Source organism: Salmo trutta, chromosome 9, assembly GCF_901001165.1.
Source record: "Salmo trutta chromosome 9, fSalTru1.1, whole genome shotgun sequence".
Classification (NCBI taxonomy): Eukaryota; Metazoa; Chordata; class Actinopteri; order Salmoniformes; family Salmonidae; genus Salmo; species Salmo trutta.
The window spans coordinates 18468608-18480716 of record NC_042965.1 but is presented as its reverse complement, the minus strand read 5'-3'; the positions used below and the strand labels follow the sequence as shown (position 1 = coordinate 18480716).

The 12109-nt window shown below is 42.2% G+C and overlaps 1 protein-coding gene across 7 annotated transcripts in view; it reads right to left on the bottom strand.

The window, feature by feature from the left end:
- fgfr1a (fibroblast growth factor receptor 1a) overlaps positions 1–12109 on the bottom strand; it is a 52365-nt gene that overhangs the window by 25289 nt on the left and 14967 nt on the right. The gene's annotated exons all lie outside the window — the stretch shown is intronic.

Sequence of the window (12109 nt, the reverse complement as noted above, 5' to 3'; positions counted from 1 at the left end):
GCCACGTTGTTATGTTCTACTCCCTGTACATAGCCACGTTGTTATGTTCTACTCCCTGTGCATAGTCACGTTGTTATGTTCTACTCCCTGTGCATAGCCACGTTGTTATTTTCTACTCCCTGTACATAGCCACGTTGTTATGTTCTACTCCCTGTGCATAGCCACGTTGTTATTTTCTACCCCCTGTGCATAGCCACGTTGTTATGTTCTACCCCTGTGCATAGCCACGTTGTTATGTTCTACTCCCTGTGCATAGCCACATTGTTATGTTCTACTCCCTGTACATAGCCATGTTATGTTCTACTCCCTGTATATAGCCATGTTATGTTCTACTCCCTGTGCATAGCCATGTTATGTTCTACTCCCTGTGCATAGCCATGTTATGTTCTACTCCCTGTGCATAGCCATGTTATGTTCTACTCGCTGTATATAGCCATGTTATGTTCTACTCCCTGTATATAGCCATGTTATGTTCTACTCCCTGTACATAGCCATGTTATGTTCTACTCCCTGTACATAGCCATGTTATGTTCTACTCCCTGTATATAGCCATGTTATGTTCTACTCCCTGTATATAGCCATGTTATGTTCTACTCCCTGTATATAGCCATGTTATTTTCTACTCCCTGTACATAGCCATGTTATGTTCTACTCCCTGTATATAGCCATGTTATTTTCTACTCCCTGTATATAGCCATGTTATTTTCTACTCCCTGTACATAGCCATGTTATGTTCTACTCCCTGTATATAGCCATGTTATTTTCTACTCCCTGTATATAGCCATGTTATTTTCTACTCCCTGTATATAGCCATGTTATTTTCTAGTTCCTGTACATAGCCATGTTATGTTCTACTCCCTGTACATAGCCATGTTATTTTCTAGTTCCTGTATATAGCCATGTTATTCTTACTCGTTATTCAGTATGTATTTATTCCTCATGCCACTATTTCTATTTTTTATCTTATCTTTAACCCTACATTGTTGGAAAAGGACCAGTAAGTAAGCATTTCACTGTTTGTCTACACTGATTGTTGTCCTACACCTACGAAGCATGTGACAAATAAAATGTGATTTATTTGAGTACCTTCCAGTACAATAGTATACATCAAAAATGCAAGCAAGGTCCAACTAACACAATAGCTTCACTGGGCAAATAGTAAAACCACAGACAGACTCAATTGTTCATATGATACTGGGAAATGCTTATCAACATGTATGTAACAGTATACAGCAGGAGACAGCATATAGTATCCACAACAACCAGTCTTGAGGAAATGTATTGAAGAAAAAAGTGCATAACTCAAAAGTGCATATAACTCAACGTAAAATTTGCAACATGTCTGACATTCGGTAAATGTCCAAAAAGCTCATATACTGTGATGCAACCATCTGTCTAAATGTTGTGCCCAGCTACATGAGAAAGGAATGACAAAGACCAGGGAGCAGCTCTTTCCTCGATGTCCCTGAAAGAACCATCGTCCACATTCACAGGCAGCTTATTGAATCTAGGCTCTTGTTTGCGTTTGCAGAGCTGAAAATCGAGCTACAGCCTCTTACCTTCTTCACCCAATCCTTGCCTATCCTCTCCCTTAAATTCAATCGCACCCTGAATTAGTCAAGGGCCAAATTGTGAGGCTGGCAAGGAGCTCCTCGGGAGAGGAAGGTGGAATTAGATTTGAGGAATGGGGAGGGGGACGGCGACACAGAGCTAGACACCTGAGCCCCTGTTCTCTATGACTACATAGTCGACCAGGGGGAGGGGGTAACCCAATTATGTTGACACATTGTCCATCACAACGGTGTTGTCTGTCTGGTTACAAAAGCACACAGCTTCACAAGCTAAACTTGCCTGGGAGTCTTGCTCTTTATGGGGACATTTGTTGAAAAGACACTGGAAAAGCATTAAAGGACAATGTGATCTGAATCTTAGCTGTAGGCTGCGGACTGGGCAGTGAAAAAGCCATCTTTGCCATTTCCAGATGGTAATGTCTGTCACAAACACTGTGGCCCAAATACATGTTCTGCATCCTTTGCCATTCTCATTGCTCCTCTGTCACAACTATCTGTACATCTCACGTACCTAGATCCTCCTATATCCTTGATGGATTAAAATCCATACATTCCAACAATTATGATTCCAAGAACATGGAATCCCAAATGCTTCTAGACATAATCTAAAGATCGCTTAGTTATGAACAGATAACCTACAGATTGATGTAAAGAAAAGTTAGTGTTGTTGAATCTACTTTCTTCCTGGGTCCAAAGAAGACAGATTCTTGGTGCGTTCATAATGAAGTGAAGACTGAACATACAGCACACTGCTACATGTAACATATACTAGGCTCTTCCTCCAACACAGGGAGCACGCCCATATACCATACCCTCAGGACAACGTTAGCAAACCTGATCACAGTAATCCCTCCCTCCATCTCAACAAAGGCCTCTCAACAATAAAGGGGGAGAGAGAAAGAGCATGTGCACAAGAGAATGAGGGAGAGAGAGAGAGCGAGTTAGGGCCTGCAGTGGCAAGTTCTAGTGCCAGTTGCCATGGTGACCCTCAGTTGGGCCTAGTAAAGGTATTTCCTGGATCACATATGTCTGACAGGCCTTTAATCCCAGCAGGAAAAGGGGCCAGGGGGTAGGATCAACTTTCTCCTCAAAAACAAAACCAAAGGGAAGGGGGGGGACGGGAAGCCCAGAACTATCCAATTGAGACTTGGGCTAAAACGTTAAGGGCTCCACCATGCTCTGTGTGGGGCCATGATCGTGCTTGTCTTTTTCCTCCTCGTCCTAAACCTGATAAGGCTATGTCAACATTAGTTATTAATCTAGCTGCAGACGCCCCATAAATATCCCATGAAAGATGTACAAAATGTACTCGTCACTGTTGTGGAGCAAAGTCAATCCAGTTTTATAATTACCGCTGGGAACAGCAACAAAGTACAACATTGTCATCACTATTGAGGAGCAGACATACCTTGCATACATAATAACCAGATTTTTTTCTTTCTTCCAAATGGGAGAATCAAGTGGGAAGCGCACATGCTGTAAGGAGATTGAGTCAATGTCCAGTTGAGGCCTGTCTAGTTTGTGTATTTAGAAAGAAAGTGTCATCTTAATTAATACTGTGAGTCACAGTATTTTCACAAACAGTCATTCCATCATCATGTGTGTAACTCAAAATATAAAAGGTGAACAGACAGCTAGCCCATTAGGAAATTGTGACTCAGTTAATCCTTCTGCTTCAATGATTGGATTAGAGACCATATTTTCAGAAAGCACCCCAGCTGGAATATTCCTGCTTGCATGCTTTCTTCCAACTATTTGGAAAAATTGATTGACATTCCTGAAAATCAACTTAATTACACAAAATCATGAAAGGTATTTTGACCGAGAAGTAAGCATGCAAGACAGGGTTTGAACAACAACAACAAAAAGTTCATGAGTTTATGAGCGCAGAACTGAATCCAAAAACGGAACATATAGGCAGCAGTCTATAGAACCTGTGCTGGCTTCCAGATAGGAAGCAATATGCCATGTGAATGACTGTTGGGATTTCCTGCCGGAGTGATGGTTGAGTGCAGCACAGAGACCAGTTAAAGCAGGGAGATGGCGTGAGAAGAAAGACCTCGCTCTCTCTGTGGCCAGTCTACCCCCACTGATTTGACCCCGACACAGAGTGAGTGAAGAGTTGATCGTGACAGCAGACAGGAATAGCAGGAAGTGAGAGCAACACAGGGTCTATTAGCAAACCCAAAAGTTTACATTAATGGGATAACCTTTGCTTAAAGTTTTTCAATGGCCAACATTTCCATCTGGACCCCTCATGTCTACTTCATTAGCACCATAATATCCCTGATGTTCAGCAGGTATGGTGCCTTTAACCCCGCTCTCTGTATACAGTGCCTTTAACCTCTCTCTCTGTATACAGTGCCTTTAACCTCTCTCTCTGTATACAGTGCCTTTAACCTCTCTCTCTGTATACAGTGCCTTTAACCTCTCTCTCTGTATACAGTGCCTTTAACCCCGCTCTCTGTATACAGTGCCTTTAACCTCTCTCTCTGTATACAATGCCTTTAACCCCGCTCTCTGTATACAGTGCCTTTAACCCCGCTCTCTGTATACAGTGCCTTTAACCCCGCTCTCTGTATACAGTGCCTTTAACCCCGCTCTCTGTATACAGTGCCTTTAACCCCGCTCTCTGTATACAGTGCCTTTAACCCCGCTCTCTGTATACAGTGCCTTTAACCCCGCTCTCTGTATACAGTGCCTTTAACCCCGCTCTCTGTATACAGTGCCTTTAACCCCGCTCTCTGTATACAGTGCCTTTAACTCCGCTCTCTGTATACAGTGCCTTTAACTCCGCTCTCTGTATACAGTGCCTTTAACCCCGCTCTCTGTATACAGTGCCTTTAACCCCGCTCTCTGTATACAGTGCCTTTAACCCCGCTCTCTGTATACAGTGCCTTTAACCCCGCTCTCTGTATACAGTGCCTTTAACCCCGCTCTCTGTATACAGTGCCTTTAACCCCGCTCTCTGTATACAGTGCCTTTAACTCCGCTCTCTGTATACAGTGCCTTTAACCCCGCTCTCTGTATACAGTGCCTTTAACTCCGCTCTCTGTATACAGTGCCTTTAACCCCGCTCTCTGTATACAGTGCCTTTAACCCCGCTCTCTGTATACAGTGCCTTTAACTCCGCTCTCTGTATACAGTGCCTTTAACCCCGCTCTCTGTATACAGTGCCTTTAACCCCGCTCTCTGTATACAGTGCCTTTAACCCCGCTCTCTGTATACAGTGCCTTTAACCCCGCTCTCTGTATACAGTGCCTTTAACCCCGCTCTCTGTATACAGTGCCTTTAACCCCGCCCTCTGTATACAGTGCCTTTAACCTCTCTCTCTGTATACAGTGCCTTTAACCCCGCTCTCTGTATACAGTGCCTTTAACCTCTCTCTCTGTATACAGTGCCTTTAACCTCTCTCTCTGTATACAGTGCCTTTAACCTCTCTCTCTGTATACAGTGCCTTTAACCTCTCTCTCTGTATACAGTGCCTTTAACCTCTCTCTCTGTATACAGTGCCTTTAACCTCTCTCTCTGTATACAGTGCCTTTAACTCCGCCCTCTGTATACAGTGCCTTTAACCTCTCTCTCTCTGTATACAGTGCCTTTAACCTCTCTCTCTCTGTATACAGTGCCTTTAACCCCGCTCTCTGTATACAGTGCCTTTTACCCCGCTCTCTGTATACAGTGCCTTTAACCCTGCTCTCTGTATACAGTGCCTTTAACCCCGCTCTCTGTATACAGTGCCTTTAACCCCGCTCTCTGTATACAGTGCCTTTAACCCCACTCTCTGTATACAGTGCCTTTAACCTCTCTCTCTCTGTATACAGTGCCTTTAACCCCGCTCTCTGTATACAGTGCCTTTAACCCCGCTCTCTGTATACAGTGCCTTTAACCCCGCTCTCTGTATACAGTGCCTTTAACCCCGCCCTCTGTATACAGTGCCTTTAACCCCGCCCTCTGTATACAGTGCCTTTAACCTCTCTCTCTGTATACAGTGCCTTTAACCCCGTTCTCTGTATACAGTGCCTTTAACCTCTCTCTCTGTATACAGTGCCTTTAACCTCTCTCTCTGTATACAGTGCCTTTAACCTCTCTCTCTGTATACAGTGCCTTTAACCTCTCTCTCTGTATACAGTGCCTTTAACCTCTCTCTCTGTATACAGTGCCTTTAACCTCTCTCTCTCTGTATACAGTGCCTTTAACCTCTCTCTCTCTGTATACAGTGCCTTTAACCTCTCTCTCTGTATACAGTGCCTTTAACCCCGCTCTCTGTATACAGTGCCTTTAACCTCTCTCTCTGTATACAGTGCCTTCAGAAAGTATTCACACCCCTTTACTTTTTCCACATTTTGTTGTGTTACAGCCTGAATTTAAAAAGGAGCTAATTGAGGTTTTGTGTCACTGGCCTACACACAATACCCCATAATGTCTAAGTGGAATTATGTTTAGACTTCTTTACAAATTAATAAAAAATGAAAAGCTGGAATGTCTTGAGTCAATAATTATTCAACCCCGTTTAAATAGCAAGCATAAATAAGTTCAGAAGTAAAAATGTGCTTATCGAGTCGCATAATAAGTTACATGGACTCACTATGTGCAATAAATAGTGTTTAACATAATTTTGAATGACTACCTCATCTCTGTACCCCACACATACAGATGATTGTAAGGTACCTCAGTCGAGCAGTGAATTTCAAACAGATTCAACCACAAAGACATGTCTCGCGAAGAAGGGCACCTATTTGTAGATGTGTAAAAACAACAAAATGGTGTATCAATACACCCAGTCGCTAAAAGATATATAGGCGCCCTTCCTAACCTAGTTGCCGGAGAGGAAGAAAACCGCTCAGGGATTTCACCATGAGGCCAATGGTGACTTTAAAACAGTTAGAGTTTAATGGCTGTGATAGGAGAAAACTGAGGATGGATCAACAACATTGTAGTTACTCTACAATACTAACCTAAATGACAGAGTGAAAACAAGGAAGCCTGCACAGAATAAAAATATTCCAAAAACATGCATCCTGTTTGCAATAAGTCACTTAAGTAAAACTGCAAAAAATGGGAAATTAACTTTATGAATACAAAGCGTCACACAATAAATGGCCAAAAGTATGTGGACACATGCTCGTCAAACATCTCATTCAAAAATCATGGGCATTAATATGGAGTTGGTCCGCCCTTTGCTGCTATAACAGCCTCCACTCTTCTGGGAAGGCTTTCCACTAGATGTTGGAACATTGCTGCAGGGACTTGCTGTAGCATTACATTTTCCCTTCACTGAAAATTAGGGGCATAGCCTAAAACCATGAAAAAAAGCCCCAGACCAAACTTTACAATTTGCACTATGCATTTGGGCAGGTAGCATTCTCCTGGCATCTGCCAATCCCAGATCCGTCAGTCGGACTGCCAGATGGTGAAACGTGATTCATCACTCCAGAGAACGCGTTTCTACTGCTTCAGAGTCCAACGGCGGCGAGCTTTACACCACTCCAGCCAACTCTTGGCATTGTGCATGTTGATCTTAGGCTTGTGTGCGGCTGCTCGGTCATGGAAACCCATTTCATGAAGCTCCTGACGAACAGTTCTTGTGCTGACGTTGCTTCCAGAGGCAGTTTGGAACTCGGTCGTGAGTGTTGCAATCAAGGACAGACGATTTTTACGCGCTACGCGTTTAAGCACTTAGCGGTGCTGTTCTGTGAGCTTGTGTAGCCTACCACTTCACAGCTGAGGTGTTGTTGCTCCTAGACATTTCCACTTCACAATAACATAACTTACAGTTGACCGGGGCAGCTCTAGCAGAGCAGAGGTTTGACGAACTGACTTGTTGGAAAGGTGGCATCCTATGACGGTGCCATATTGAAAGTCACTGAGCTCGTCAGTACAGGACATTCTACTGCTTAATGTTTGTCTATGGAGATTGCATGGCCGTGTGCTCGATTTTATGTACAAGTCAGCAACGTGTTTGGCTGAAATAGCTAAATTCACTAATTTGAAGGGGTGTCCATATACGTTTGGCCATGTAGTGTATTTGGGGCAAATCCAACAGAACACATCACTGAGTACCACTCTTCATATTTTCAAGCATGGTGGTGGCTGCATAATGTTATGGTTTTTATTGGGGGGGGGGTAAACGGAATAGAGCTAAGCACAGGCAAAATAGTATTTCTCTTTGTATTTTAAAGTAAGTTATCTTAGCGCACTCACTATCTTGAGTGTTATAAACATGTGGAGGCTTGAGTATTTGTTTGTGGCTTGTTTGTCTGTGAGAAGGATTGTATTTAAAAGGCCCTCCCTAGAATTATATATTGTTTCCCAGTGGAATCTTTTGACTGTGCTGTCCTCCTGTCCTGAGGCCTAAAAACATGACAATTTCCACATAAGCTATTTTGTTTCCCACTCATGTGCAAAAAGAACGTGACCAAATGCTTCTACCGTGATGGTTTGTGGACAGCTGAAGCGATCAGTCCCCCAGTGGGAGAGCACAGGGAAAGGACTGGAGGAAATGCAGAGGGGGCCCTAGACAGTACCTGACCATTTGGGTATGAAAACTGTTTGGAGAAAGACAATGCATCATGCTCCCTACCCCACTGGCAATATGTGACTTGTTTCAGAAAACTAGGCGTATGTCATGCGTCACTACTTTACATTCAAATGCCTCTCGTGTGAACTTAACTTTTTTTTTGTCAAAATGCGTTTTTTGGCAGAAATGCCTTCTGGAACGTGTGAACTTAATAATCAACTTGTATGCCATCTGTAAATATGAATACGATATTGTTAAATGACGAGCCGAGTTGGTTTAGCCACGGAAAAAGACTAGCAATGAATGGCTGAGATAATGGATGGGCTGGACATGCCGAGAGAGGAGTTGCGATTGGTCCTCCATGTAGAATGCTTCAGTCTGTAACTGAAGGGCTGCTCAGTATGTGTTGGTAATCCTTTCTAACGTAGCTTTTTTGAAAGACATCACAAATAACTGCAAAAGTGTTGCTCTACACTTTCTGGAGGACAGTTTTGAAATCAGTGGAATGCCTGGTGGAAGCAGAGTAGGATAGCTAAGGAGGTGGAGAAAATTCTGGAATTTGATATGCGGGCGGAGTCGAAAAGAGAACACACAGAAGGTTGTTGTATAAAACACCCATCTCTGGATTACATTGTAATGGCTCCCGAGTGGCGCAGCGGTCTAAGGCACTGCATCTAAGTGCTAGAGGCGTTATAACAGACCCTGGTTTGATCCCAGGCTGTATCATAACTGGCCGTGATCGGGAGTCCCATAGGGCGGCGCACAATTGGCCCAGCATCGTCCGGGTTAGGGGAGGGTTTGGCCGGGGTAGGCCATCATTGTAAATAAGAATTTGTTGTTAAAACTTCTTTGGGATAGGTGGGACATTAGCGTCCCACCTGGCCAACATCTGGTGAAATTGCACAGCGCATAATTCAAATTAAATTACTATAAATATTAAGACTTTCATGAAATTGCAAGTCCAATACATCAAAATATAGCTTAACCTGTTAGGGCTAGGGGGCAGTATTTACACGGCCGGATAAAAAACGTACCCGATTTAATCTGGTTACTACTCCTGCCCAGTAACTAGAATATGCATATAATTATTGGCTTTGGATAGAAAACACCCTAAAGTTTCTAAAACTGTTTGAATGGTGTCTGTGAGTATAACAGAACTCATATGGCAGGCAAAAACCTGAGAAGATTTCATGCAGGAAGTGGCCTGTCTGACAAGTGGTCGTTCTTCTTGTCTCTGTTTATTGAAGAGTCAGGATCTTAGCTGTAACGTGACACTTCCTACGGCTCCCATAGGCTCTCAGAGCCCGGGAAAAAGCTGAACGATATCGAGGCAGCCTCTGGCTGAAACACATTATCGCCTTTGCCAAGTGGCCGATCAGAGGACAAAGGAATTAGGCGCGTGCCCGAGTCGACCCAGTGATATATTTTCTTTCGTCTGTTTACCAAATTGCAGATTCCCGGTCGGAATATTATCGCTTTTTTACGAGAAAAATGGCATAAAAATGGATTTTAAACAGCGGTTGACATGCTTCGAAGTACGTAATGAAATATTTAGAAATCTTTTGTCACGAAATGCGCCGTGCGCATGACCCTTATTTACCATTCGGATAGTGTCTTGAACGCACGAACAAAACGCCGCTGTTGGAACATAACTATGGATTATTTTGGACCAAACCAACATTTGTTATTGAAGTAGAAGTCCTGGGAGTGCATTCTGACGAAGAACAGGAAAGGTAATCAAACTTTTCTAATAGTAAATCGGAGTTTGGTGAAGGCTAAACTTGCTGGGTGTCTAAATAGCTAGCCCTGTGATGCCGGGCTATCTACTTAGAATATTGCAAAATGTGCTTTCACCGAAAAGCTATTTTAAAATCGGACATATCGAGTGCATAGAGGAGTTCTGTATCTATAATTCTTAAAATAATTGTTATGCTTTTTGTGAACGTTTATCGTGAGTAATTTAGTAAATTGTTAGTAAATTCGCCGGAAGTTTGCAGGGGGTATGCTAGTTCTGAACGTCACATGCTAATGTAAAAAGCTGTTTTTTGATATAAATATGAACTTGATTGAACAAAACATGTATGTATTGTATAACAATGTCCTAGGTGTGTCATCTGATGAAGATCATCAAAGGTTAGTGGTGCATTTAGCTGTCTTCTGGGTTTTTGTGACATTATATGCTAGCTTGAAAAATGGGTGTCTGATTATTTCTGGCTGGGTACTCTGCTGACATAATCTAATGTTTTGCTTTCGTTGTAAAGCCTTTTTGAAATCGGACAGTGTGGTTAGATTAACGAGAGTCTTGTCTTTAAATAGCTGTAAAATAGTCATATGTTTGAGAAATTGAAGTAATAGCATTTCTAAGGTATTTGAAAATCGCGCCACAGGATTCAACTGGCTGTTACGTAGGTGGGACGATTTGGTGCCACCTGCCCTAGAGAGGTTAACTTGTTGTTAATCCAGCCATGGTGTCAGATTTCAAAAAGGCTTTACGGCGAAAGCAAACCATGCGATTATCTGAGGACAGCATCCAGCACACAAATTCATAACAAATCATTTTCAACCAGGGAGTTGTGACACGAAAGTCAGAAATAGCGATATAATATATGCCTTAGATTTTAAACGTTTAAGTTGAAGTGCATTGTTCCTCCACTTAGCTGGCTGGCTGGCTCGTTAGCTAACATTAATTGTATGATCTGTGTAGTACTATTATTCATATCTCAGAGCCATTTGCATTGCTAGTTATATAGCCTAATGTTAGCTTGCTAGCTAATATTGAATCTCAGAGTATTAACATTATGAGTTGGGATTACGGTTCATTGTTTAGCTAGCTAGCTACATGTCTAAACAAAAGACTCCACTATGCAAGGTACCATTTCACTGTACCGTTTACACCTTCTGTATCCTGTGCATGTGAAACTTTGATTTTATTTCATATAGTGTGTGTTTACCAGAGACGTTAATGTAAAGAACATGACCTTCACCAAAGTCAAATTAGGATATAACGTTAGGTCAACGAAAGTGTCCAAGTTCTAAAATGATCCAGTAGAATGCCCTGCTTTTGTTTCGAGACTCACAACCGTAAGCTATTTTCTGTAATTAGCTTGCTATTAACTTGTAAATAATTATCATGTTGTGAGTTTATTTCCCTGTAATAATGAATACAAATTAGCTAAAGTTAAGACGTTGTCAGCTATATGATGTGGTCATTATTTGAAATGGCTAGCCATTTACCTCCCTGCACTAACATGCCAGAGACAGTTTGCTCTGCGTCAACCAGACTTCATGTCAGAAGGGAACGAAGGGTTCCCACATGAGTCAACATGAGGCCCCCTCCCCACCTCCCCACACCAGCCCCCCCAAGACAGCACGATTTATCCTTGTCAGGTGTACAAGCTAGAAACAAAAAATAATATTGTGTAGAAAGTTGCTTTTAGTTGCCTGGTATGCTATATTGACATATACTAAATACATTTTTTTAAAGGATGGGTTTGTTGGTGTTAAAATACACCAGTTATACTATTTTGGACCACCAGGCTGCTGATGCATGTGAATCCTTAAAAGAGATGGGTGGGGCTAAGGCTTAAGAGGGTGTGAACTATGCTGAATGAGTGTAGACAAAGAAGAGCTCTACAGTACATGTACCAAATCATTCAAGGGCCATTTTCTTAAAAGTTGATCAACTTTTAAAGCAGAATTACTTTTACATTGTATATCATACACTACAGTTGAGGAACAATTTTCTAGCTCTTAGTCTCTACTTTCATCCAATGTAAAAAACACAATTTCAAATTTTGCTACCTAAGACCGAATCGAGCTGGGCGGTCACATATATCCTCCGGTCTCTCTCATTCTAGCTGTAAGAAAATACACTGTTTTCTTAAAAACCATCTCTTTGGCTTAGAAAGGGCTCCAAGGGTTCCAACCTTAAAACAAAGGTTAAAAAAAAGTTGTACAGCCTATTTATAGTTTCTCTGGCAGTTAACTCTTCCCTCTGTGACAAAAAAAACCTTTTCAT